Source organism: Coptis chinensis, chromosome 9 (assembly GCF_015680905.1).
Source record: "Coptis chinensis isolate HL-2020 chromosome 9, ASM1568090v1, whole genome shotgun sequence".
Lineage (NCBI taxonomy): Eukaryota > Viridiplantae > Streptophyta > Magnoliopsida > Ranunculales > Ranunculaceae > Coptis > Coptis chinensis.
In genome coordinates, this window is record NC_141464.1 from 12,485,859 (window position 1) to 12,497,618 (window position 11,760).

General features: G+C 37.5%; 1 pseudogene; it reads left to right on the forward strand.

Moving 5' to 3' along the window:
- The window catches only part of LOC147474796 (uncharacterized), a 35,053-nt pseudogene extending 24,438 nt beyond the window's left edge, over positions 1–10,615 (forward strand).
- Positions 10,616–11,760: the final 1,145 nt, after the last annotated feature.

Consider the following 11,760-nt stretch of genomic DNA (forward strand, 5'->3'; position numbering starts at 1 on the left):
TAAAGAGAAACAACCTCACTTGGTCCTGTTCAATACACACAAAGTGTACTAGTGTAATCTTATAGTCAAGATAAACTAATACCAGATTATACTACAACTATACCAATGGTTTGTCCAAATCCATCTAGGTTATGAACGTTTACTTATACTTTATAAGGTACTGATGATATGATCTTCTGTGTGTCACCACACACCATATCATCTACAACATAAAGTATTAGTCGCATGCATATAACTAATAACATATATAATATGCATAATATTTGCCCATATGATTCTCATTCAAAATATAAAGAATTAGAGTTAATGCAAAAGTTATTCTTTTAGTATATAACCCTATCACTATTGCACCTAATTCCGGAACACTACTCCGAAGATTTAGTGTTGAAGTTCTATAACAATGGTGGTTTTCGGGGAAATGAGTTTTGGATTACGACCGATGGGATGGAACGTGAACTCACGTTGGAGTTGTTGTCAGTTATAACGAATATTCCGATCAACTCCGATAGTCCAACCCTGCTGATATCGGAGTATCCTAACATTATAGAATTTATGTTCAACACGCTACTCGAGGGAGAATATAATAATGGCTCGAGATGCATGTACCAACACTCTCTCGATAGAACCAACTAGTAGTCACTTAATGGCTGGCTTACAATATGATTGGTACATCGAAGACGTCCAACGTCAACAAGACGTTATTGCATTTGCTATGGATCCTCCAGGAGAAGAAGGAAACATTTTGTATGGTCCATTTCCTTGGCCATGTCTTTACTACTACATCTGACAGGTCAGCCCCTCTTGCTGTTCTTTTTACAAAGATTATGATTAATTTAGGGTTCCGATCTGCTACTTCATTAATTCAAACAAGGTCTTTCAAAAAATTTGGGATTTTCAAGACTTGTGCCCTGGATCACTGGGAACCTATAGCAAGAGATAATGCTGAGTGTGATAATGTGCCTCCTCCTCCTCTTTTCACCCCTAATTGTTTTAATGAGGATACCATGCATAGAATCAGTTATCCCATGGAAGCTTTGAGAATAATGAACACTAGCATGCGCAACATGTTTACTCGCCAAGAGAGCATGGAAACTTCCATAGTTGCTTTTCAGCAACAGATGCAAACTTCCATGAGTGATTTTCAGCAAGAGATGCATAATCATTAGAGCCGTTTCTAGCGCATGTTGATGGCTAACCAGCATTAATTTCAGGAACAAGTGGTTCAGTCTTTAGGCAATATACGGAACTAGTTATCTCACTCAGGAGTTCGCAGTGCCCATCGTCGTCGGAACCCTGGTTCATCTTCAACTAACCCTAAAGATTCACAATAGCATCTTCCTTCTTTCAGTTTGATAATGACTTGGTCATTTGTTTTCCTTAAGTATTGCATTTTATTTTTCTAGTGATGTAAAACGGTATGTCAATTAATTTCTCATAATTTTGTATCTCCAGACATATTAAATGAGAAATTATTTATGTTATGAGATTGTTGTCTTCCTACTATAAATATATTAGTTTGTTCCTTTTGGCATTGAGCCTAATCTTTAGGACCAACGGACTTATTCAAATTGTAGCTCCATCGGATTTATTCAGTAGGCCCAACGGCCCGATACCCCAACGGTCAAATATCCACAAACGGTCAGATTTTCACCTATAAAATCCGACACTCCTCATCAAACTTTACTCATCCCATTCTCTCACTCTCCACAACTTAATCTTCACCATCTTCTTCAACATAATGGATCCGATCGAGAAATTCAAAAATGAGCAACATGATGGAGCATTCATAGTCGTCCTGATAACAGTATTTATTGTTGTGATACTGTTAATCATGCATAACATCCTCCAGAATATCTAGATCTATGTAACCTACATCTCTCTTTTCCTTTGTCGCTTTGTATATTAGTGTGGTGTGTTAAATAATTCTCAAACATTTGTATGGTTTAAGTATTAAATGGAGAAGTCCCCTATTTAATATTTGTGTGTATTAGTTGTATTTTTACCTTATCATAAACATAAAAAAAATTATAAAAAAACATAAAAACTAAACAAAATCAAGAACTCACAAAAATAAATCAATCTCGACTCATTGTGTTCATTGAAGGTCATGCAAGCTACACGGTAGGCATAACAAATGTTGCGCATGCAACTATATCATTCTATCCATCTTCCATTATTGAGGTTTGCTACATCAATTCAAAAATTACCTGTAGGTCTAACTATACTGTGGCTACTGCACCTCCGTACGTTCTATCTCTTTGCTTACCTCAGTAACAGTCTTAGGGACGTTTTTTCAATACCCTATTTGACAACTTATGATAGAAAATATGTGTTCGTCTAACTGCCATGTGAAACCTTCCTCCGTATTTTCTAACATTGTGGACCCCTCAGTAATTGTTCTAGGAATCTAACATGAAAAGACCTACTATGGATACCCATAAGTTTCTGTTACATAATTTTTGTAACAACGACACATGTTTCACTTATGTTCCACATATTAATTCTGGATCTAACTACACTTGCCATCCTGATTCGTACAGGCTCTTATAATGGCTATAAATCTCTTCTTTTCATCCATCTTCATTTCACTCATTCTTCACTATCCTTCCCTCACTTATACTTTAAAATGGATCAACCAAGAAAGATAGTGCCAGAGAAAAATTATTTGAATTTTTTATTGACAGCCTGTTTTCTCCATATTTTGACACAGAAATTGTACGTCAAGGATGGATGCCTCTTCTATATCATTCGAAAATTGCTTATTCTAGAGAATTGGTTTTGATGTTCTACCAATTTAGCGGACCTGAACGTGGTAAATTCTGTTTCCATGCCCATGGACAACGATTTGAATCGACTAGAGAAATTATCTCCGACATACTTCAAATTCCAATGAATAACCCGGAGTTCCATATTCCAAAGTCACCCTTTGATACTGTCAAACAACTACTATGGGCCACTATATTTCATGGCGAAGTCGGAAACAGACATCACGTTGTTCTTCAACGCTCTTTGAAACTAAATCAACGAGTTGTGCTCCATTGGTTAGGACATAATGTGGCAAGTACAACACAAACTTCTGAAGTGACAAAACCTCAACTCCGTCTACTTTGGATTATGCAGAATCAAAGGGATGACTTTTGCATAATCCAATATCTTTGGAACGCGATCACCAGGCCTAAAAAATGGTTAGCACCTCTGCATACTCTAGTCACAAAAATTATGTTGCGTTGGGTTATCCAGCAATTTATCCAGAAATACCTCTTCAAAAAGTGGGCGTTACTATAATTCACACAGACTGCGCCGCTGGTTTTTAGACTCTAGATACTCTGACAAATGAACAAGAAGACCAAAGCTCATACTCTGAACATTTCTTTGATGAAAATGTCATGAATAACATTTTTAATCCTATGGAAGGCATTCATTTTCTTCACCAAGGCATGCGGGAACTACACGCTCGCCAGGAAATCATCATCAAAAGTCTTCTTGAATTTCAAGAATGTCAAGCAATGCACGACATTAAACAGGAGGAAATCTTGGAAAATCACTCTTAGTCCTTGGAAAATCTCGCTCTCCTAATAGAGAATCAAACTACGCTCTCTGCCAACCATTCAACTTCAACTCGGGAAACAAATTACTGAACTAAACAGTGTGGTGCATGATATACGTCCCCATATCCATCATCATCGTCATCCTGGTCCATGATCTCACTTAAAAAAAAATGGTAAAAAAAATTATAATAATAATAATAATAAATAAATTATTACTTAAGTTTTTCATCGTGTGCTCTAATAATCAAAAATTTGTTGTTATCTTTGTGTCTTCTATTGAAGCAATGTTTAACGAGTATGCCTACTAGGATTGTCATAATTCAAGTTGTTCTTAATAGCCAATAATCAAATTTTAACCTGTTATTTTAAATTTGATTACAGGATAATTCTATCTTCTTCCATACTCTTTCATCCATCCAGTCAGACTTTATTGGACATTTCCTCACACTGATTGAAAGTCTGTCTTCCCTTTCTCTACTCCTACTAAATATTCTTCATTAAGAATGGATGCACTTAAAATCATTCTTGAACAATATTTCCAGGCTATGATGGATTCCGATACTTATGGCCTTCATTTCCGTGATTACATTGCTAACATCGGGTGGTTTTCCCTTATTTTTCGACCTGACCAAACTTATTCTCCAAGTTTGGCTATATACGTTTATGCCAATATGGGAGACACACCATTATTCAACCATGCTCACAGCATCTAATAAGAGCCCAAAATTGTAGTTTTAACCCCTTAACAATAATACTTTTAGACCAATTATGCTAGTAATAAATAAGAGTTAATGCTGATTACGTGTTTTTATGTATTTTAGGTATTGGAGTTAATTATGTGCAACAATGTGTCACTTTTGTGAGATAAAGGAGAAAGGGTTGGTTTCTAAGAAGTTCTGTGATTAAAGGCCATGATTCAAGGAGAAAAAGCCTTTTTAAAGCCCGGTCAAAGCTAAAAAGTCAAAGTCAACGCGGGCAGAAACAACGCACAAAAGTCAGCAGAAATTCCGAAGACCGTATCTTTGGACTCAGACCTTGAAATTGGGCCTACCTTATGTCAAAACAACCGTCTTGGAAAGAGCTTTCCAATGGTCCAAGACTTGACCAAATCAGAGGAGCAAAAGTAGACGAAAAGTCTGTTGAAGTCAAATATAGCTGAAAAGACCTCTGTGGACTGAAGAAATTGGGCATTGGGCTCGATTTTCCGGCCCAAAACATAGCTCCTCAGCCCATGCACGAAAATGTGGATCTTGTCTCCTCCATTTGAGAACAGAAGACTTAACTCTTAAGCATGTAGTTTTTTAGGTAGCCATTTAGCCAATAGTTTTAGATCTATCTAGTTTTACATTCAAGTAATTAGATTTTAGAACAAGTAGATTATTATTTTAGAATCAATATTGTTTTACTCTTCATTAGATTAATAAAAGTAGTTAGTTATTCATAATTTCAATTTTAGTTTATTAAATTACTTAGATCTAAATTCAGTTATTAGTTGTTAATCATTTCTTAGTTGTTAATTTAGATTCGAATTCTTGATTAGATCAATATATTAAAGTTAGTATCTTGATATCATGTCTTGCTTAAATTCATATAGAAATGATAGTTTTATGAATCAAGGCTAAACCTCCATTAGAGGGGTTTGAGGGGTTTGAGGAAGCATTGATGAAAACTTGATTGTGTAGTGTAGAAATAGTTGTAACATTCTATTCCACTCTAGAAGGTAGTTGATTCGCCATGAGAATGGGTAGAACTTCTTCACATGCTAGTCATTAGTTGGTAGAGATTGTCATGAATGATTAGGGATTAGAACAACCAATTCTTATCGTAAGAATGTAAGAATTTGATTACAACAATCTATGCCAGTTTATTAAGTTAGATTTAAGTGGAATTAATCCCCCCTAATTCCTTATCATAGTATCAATTTAGTATTCCGTAGTCGAATTATCATATCTTGTTAGTATAATTTCCGTGTTACTCTCATTGACCTAGGTAGACTGATAGTCTTAGTTAACGCTAATTCTAAAGAACTAGGACTAGGACAAATTCTCTACTCCACTTAGTGCAATAACATCGAGAGTGTTGAAAACTTTGATAACATAAGCACAAAATAGTTTTAGTTTTACTTGCGTTTAAGTTTCATCATTTATTTGTAGGTAAAACTATTCATTTTACTTTTATCAAATGGCGTCGCTGCCATCTTAGCTCCCTTTAGAATTGTTTTCGTTAGTATTGTTAGTCTTCCCAAAGTCCCATTAAACCCACCCACCCTTGTTTGACTCTAACTGTGGTTGTTGGTTTTAGAATTGAATTTTTCCTCGCAGGAATACACGGAGCGCGACCCGCTCCCTTGGTACGCAAATTTAGAGCGCACCCTTCACCCTACCAAGGCAAAGTTCGAGCGCCCCACACGCTGAAACGCCTGGAACTCGAATTGAACTTGAGCGCGCCCCGGGCCCTCCAAAGGCAAAGTTCGAAGGCCGCCTAAAAAGCGCTGAACTCGAAGTTTGACTGGAAGCCGCTGCGCCCTCCCAAGGCTGAACCAGAGCGCACCCCGCGCCCTCTTCTGAACTGCCCAATTTTCACAGGTTAGTCCAAACTTCCATTTCTTCAAGTTATTCAGTGTTTCTAACTTGTTAAATACACTGAGCTCGCGTAAACAAGACGCTATTTATAAGCAATGCAAGGAGGCATTCAGGTACTTCTTTCTTCCACCTCACATCTCCTGTTAGAGGTTTATACTAGCATATTAGGATTGTTTGGAGTGTTGTCGTGTTTAGTTAAGATTGGTCTTAGCCTTGCATGAGATTAAGGTCAGGCAAAAGAAAAATGCCTAACGTAATCAACCGGCAACGTCAACAAACACACCTTTCTAGTATACCACTCACTACACCTCTAGCTAATATACCACACACTACACCTGATATAATGGCTGAAGAAAGAGAGTCACCTCTCTCTGACTTTTACAAAGCCTTGAACGATAGCCCAAAATCTTGCATCGTTCTTGCAGACTCAGTGGGGGATTTCCAAATCCCCCCAAATATATTTAATTTGTTACCCGTTTTTCATGGGTTAGACCATGAAAAACCTTATCAGCACATGCGTAGGATTGAACAAGTCCTTACCACATTCCACCATCCTACGGTTGGTGCTGAACAAATTAAATTGAGGGTATTTCATTTCACCCTAGCCGATAAGGCAGTGTCTTGGTTAACTGCCCAAGCGCATAATTCTGTGGACTCATGGGCCAAACTTGTTCAACTATTTATGGAACATTTTTACCCACCACTAAAGACAGATGAAATGCTTTCCAAGATTCATTTCTTTCGACAGAATCCCCATGAATCATTTTCAGAGACTTGGAATCGTTTCACCGATCTTCTTATAGAGTGTCCACACCATAACCTCGTGAAAGACACGTTAGTTCGTGCCTTTTTCAAGGGACTGTTACACCACCACAAAGAGGTGTTTAACATAATGAATGGGGGTAGTTTCCTCAGTAAAGGAGCCTCAGAGGCTTATAAATTTTTAGAATATCAAACAAAGCGTAATAATAACTGGGGGGTAGTGACGATATCTCCCGTTCCGCTAGTTCTTCTACAACAGTTAAGGCCGCTGGTATGTTTGAGATGAAACCCGATCCTGAGCTAAAAACTTTAATCGAATCTCTCACTAAAAAGGTAGAGGCTATTTCTGTTCAGCAAAAGCATATCCCTGTCATGAATGTCAACTCCAATCCATGTAATTTATGTTTGAGTCCTGAGCATCCCGACTCCTATTGTCCTCTAGCTTATGAACAACAAACATCACAACAAGATAACGTTTGCTTAATTAATAGTTATCCTATTCCTAACGCTCCTTGGAGACAACATCCCAACTTCAGTTGGAGAAATAATCGACAAGTAACACCTCGAGGGTTTAATAATCAAAATGTTAGGCCAGCAAACAATTATAACCAAGCTCCACCACGACAAGGACAAGGTCAGGGTAATTATAATAATTATAATGCTAATAGAGGTATCGTTCCGGTAAATAATAACTATCATAACCCACCCATTAATAATCAACGTGACATGGTTCCTGTCACACAACCTGTAACAAATACTCCTCCATAACTGGATCGGTTTGATACCTTTATGCAATCTCAACAATAGATTTTACAAGCCATCCAACTTTTCTTACAGCAGTTAGCATAAGAGAAAGTACAACCCAAAGGTGTGTTTCCAGGTCAAGCGATACCTAATACTAAAACAACAATCACAGCATTTGAGGTGAACGGTAATACTAGTATGGAAAATGCAAACGTAGGTGAGCTAAATGTCATCACCACTCTCCGCTCTGACAGAGTGGTTGATAACAACATAACTATGTCTATAGTTACCCCACCAATAGTCCCTATACCGGATATTGAACTAGATACCGAAATAGAAATTGAAGAGCCTACCCCTGTAGAGGTACCAGTTAAACCACAACCTAAGAAACAAAAAGCCAAGGTTAGACACCCAGTTGATCTATACGCTAAATATAGAGAGAACCCATCATTTCCCCAGAGATTAGCTATGTTAAACAAGGATACAAACTTTGACGAGATTAGGAAAGTTTTCAAAAATCTAACGATAAACCTACCCTTTCTCGAAGCGATTAAAAAGTTATCTCACCACACTAAGTTTCTTAAAAAGTTGTGCACTACTAGGTGTAAGATAAATATTCCTAAAGACGCTTTCCTAACTGAACAGTTTCCAACTTTATCAGAACATAATGGAATCGTTAAGTACAAGGACCCTAGTTGTCATACTGTACAATGCACCTTACGAGATTCCCGCTTTATTATACCTAGGGGTAAGTGTTAACTTACTCCCGTATTATTTATACAAACAAATAGGTCTACAAGAGATGCAACCTACTCAAATGACATTGCAATTAGCAGATCGATCTATTAAGTATCCTAAGGTTATGGTTGAAAACGTGCATGTTAAGGTTCAGGATTTCTACTATCCTGCTGATTTTGTTATCCTCGATACGGAAGTCATTAACAACTCTATTCCGGTCATCTTAGGGCATCCCTTTTTGGCAACTGCCAACGCGCTTATAAATTGCCCGCAATGGTTCGATGTCCTTGTCATTTGGCCATCTTTCTGTTGAGGTAAATGTTTTTAAAATGATGAAATAGTTACCAGATTCATCTGTAGATGGGGAGGTTAGCATGATCGAGAGCTTAGCTCAAGATTATTTTAACAACACGTTTCCCAAAAACCAAATGTATAAATTCCTTTCTTTTGGAACTTCAGATTTTGTCGATGACTCCAACTTAGAGGAAGTCAACACTATTTTTGAGTCTATACCTATCGTAGACCCTTCTGTTGCTCCATCTACTGAGTTTGAAAACCTGCTGCCTAAGCAAGTATTCATTACTCAAGATGAGGACCCTAAAGAAGCATTTATCGACATTCCTTCCACCCCAGTGCTTAAACCTCTTCCTTCTGAGTTAAAATATATTCAACTTGATCCGGATGGTAGTCATTCGGTAATTATATCTTCTCTATTATCTAAGGAGGAAGAGGCACGTTTGATCAGGGTGATTAGGGAACATCGTTTTGCGATTGGTTGGTCCCTAGCCGACATTAAGGGAATTGACCCTAATATGTGCACTCATCGTATCCATTTGGAGGATAACGCAAAGACTTCTAACGAACCTCAGCGTCACTTGAACCCTGCCATGAAAGAGGTGGTCAGGGAAGAAGTCTTACGATTACTCGATGCAGGTATCATATACCCAATCTCTAATAGCGAATAGGTAAGTCCCATTCATGTGGTTCCTAAAAATCAGGGATTACCATGGTATGTAATGCCAAGGGTGAATATGTTGCCATGCATGGTCCTATGAAATGAACAATCTGTACCGATTACAGACGTTTAAATGCCATGACACGAAAGGATCATTTTCCTTTACCCTTTATAGATCAGATGCTTGAACGTCAAGCTAGTCACGCTTTTATTGTTTTTTAGATGGCTACTCTAGCTATTTTCAAATTATTATTGATATTGATGATCAAGAAAAAACTACCTTCACATGTCCTTTTGGAACATACGCCTATAAACGAATGCCTTTTAGCCTTTGTAACGCTCCTGGTACCTTCCAGCGGTGTATGCTTCATATATTTAGTGACATGGTAGAACGCTTCATGGAAGTTTTCATGGATGACTTTTCTATCTATGGAGACTCGTTCATTGACTGCTTGTCTAACCTGTCTAAGGTTTTAACACCGTGTGAAGAGAAGAGCCTGGTTTTGAATTGGGAAAAATGTCATTTCATGGTGAAAATGGGAATCGTGCTAGGTCACATTGTATCTAGTGATGGCATCGAAGTAGATAAGATAGCAACTCTACCTATACCATGAACTGTCCATGATATTAGAGCCTTTCTAGGTCATGCACATTTTTATAGGCGCTTTATCAAAGATTTTTCAAAAATAGCTAGGCCTTTAACTAATCTGCTTTTAAAGGATGCCATCTTTGATTTTATTTTTATCTGTAAGTAGGCTTTTGAAACTTTAAAAGCCACCTTAACATCTGCACCCATTATACAGCCTCCCGATTGGTCTAAACCTTTCGAACTCATGTGTGATGCTAGTGATTATCTTTGTTGGTCTTTGTCTTGGGATGTAAACTAGATAATAAATCCACTGTTATTTATTATGCTAGTAAAACTTTAAACGATGCTCAAAAGAATTATACGACTACTGAAAAAGAATTCTTAGCTGTCGTTTATGCTTTAGATAAGTTTCGTCCTTATTTGGTTGGTTCTAAGACTCTAGTTTATACGGACCATGCAGCCCTTAGGTACCTTCTCGCAAAAAAGGATGCTAAGCAGAGATTAATCCGATGGATTCTTCTCCTACAAGAGTTCACATTAGAAATAAATGACAAAAGAGGAGTCAAAAATGTAGTTGCCAACCACTTATCTAGACTTACAAATGACAATGATAGTGATTCTGAGTCCATACCTTACTCTTTTCCTGATGAGCATCTGTATGCTATTTTTTCTGCATCATGGTATGCAGACATTGTGAATTATTTAGCTTCTGATATTATTCCTTATGATTGATCAAAAAATGAACGAAATGAAGTTCTTCGCTAGAGTTAAGTTATACTACTGGGATAAGCCCTACCTTTTTAAGTATTGTGCGGATCAGATTATTCGTCGTTGTATTCCCCAGTGGAAATATAATGACGTTCTCTCATTCTGCCATAACAAAGAGTGTGGTGGCCATTTTAGTGGTATGAAAACAGCTACTAAAATTCTTCAATGTGGGTTTTATTGGCCTACTCTTTTTAAAGATGCCCAAGTGCATTGCAAGACGTGTGTTAGTTTACTTGACAACTTGGGCTTAATCACTGGCGTAATATGATGCCATTAAATCCAATCATGGTGGTAGAAATTTTTAACATATGGGGTATTGATTTCATGGGTCCTTTTCCTGTTTCCCACGGTTTCATTTATATTCTAGTTGTCGTGGACTACGTTTCTAAATGGATAGAGGCCATGGCATGCCGTAGCAATGACCATAAGATAGTTGTGTTTTTTGTTAAAGAGTATATTTTCTGTCAATTTGGCATTCCTAAATCCATCATTAGTGATGGTGGAATACATTTTTGCAACAGAGTTGTTGCGTCTCTCGTAAAAAAGTATAGAGTTACACATAAGGTAGCAACTCCTTATCATCCACAAACTAGCAGACAAGTAGAAGTTTCTAATAGGGAAATCAAAAAGATCTTAGAAACAACTGTAAATCCTGATAGGAAGGAATGGTCGAAGTGTCTATCTGATGCCTTATGAGCGTATAGGACAACTTTCAAAACTCCTATAGGTATGTCTCCCTTTAGACTTGTATTTGGGAAACCTTGTCATTTGCCCGTTGAATTGGAGCACCATACTATGTGGGCTATAAAAAGCCTTAACTTCAATTTTGATTAGGCGAGTGTCAAGCGCAAGTTGCAATTGAATGAGCTTGAAGAAATTCGTAGCGATTCTTATTATCTCACGAAGGACTATAAAGCTAATATGAAACGTGTTCATGATAAGCAAATCTTGCACAAAGAGTTTGTGGTAGGTCAAAAGGTCTTGCTTTACAACTCCTGTCTACATATTTTTCCAGGGAAATTAAAAACCCGTTGGTCTGGTCCTTTTCTGGTTACTGAAGTCACCCCTTTCGGG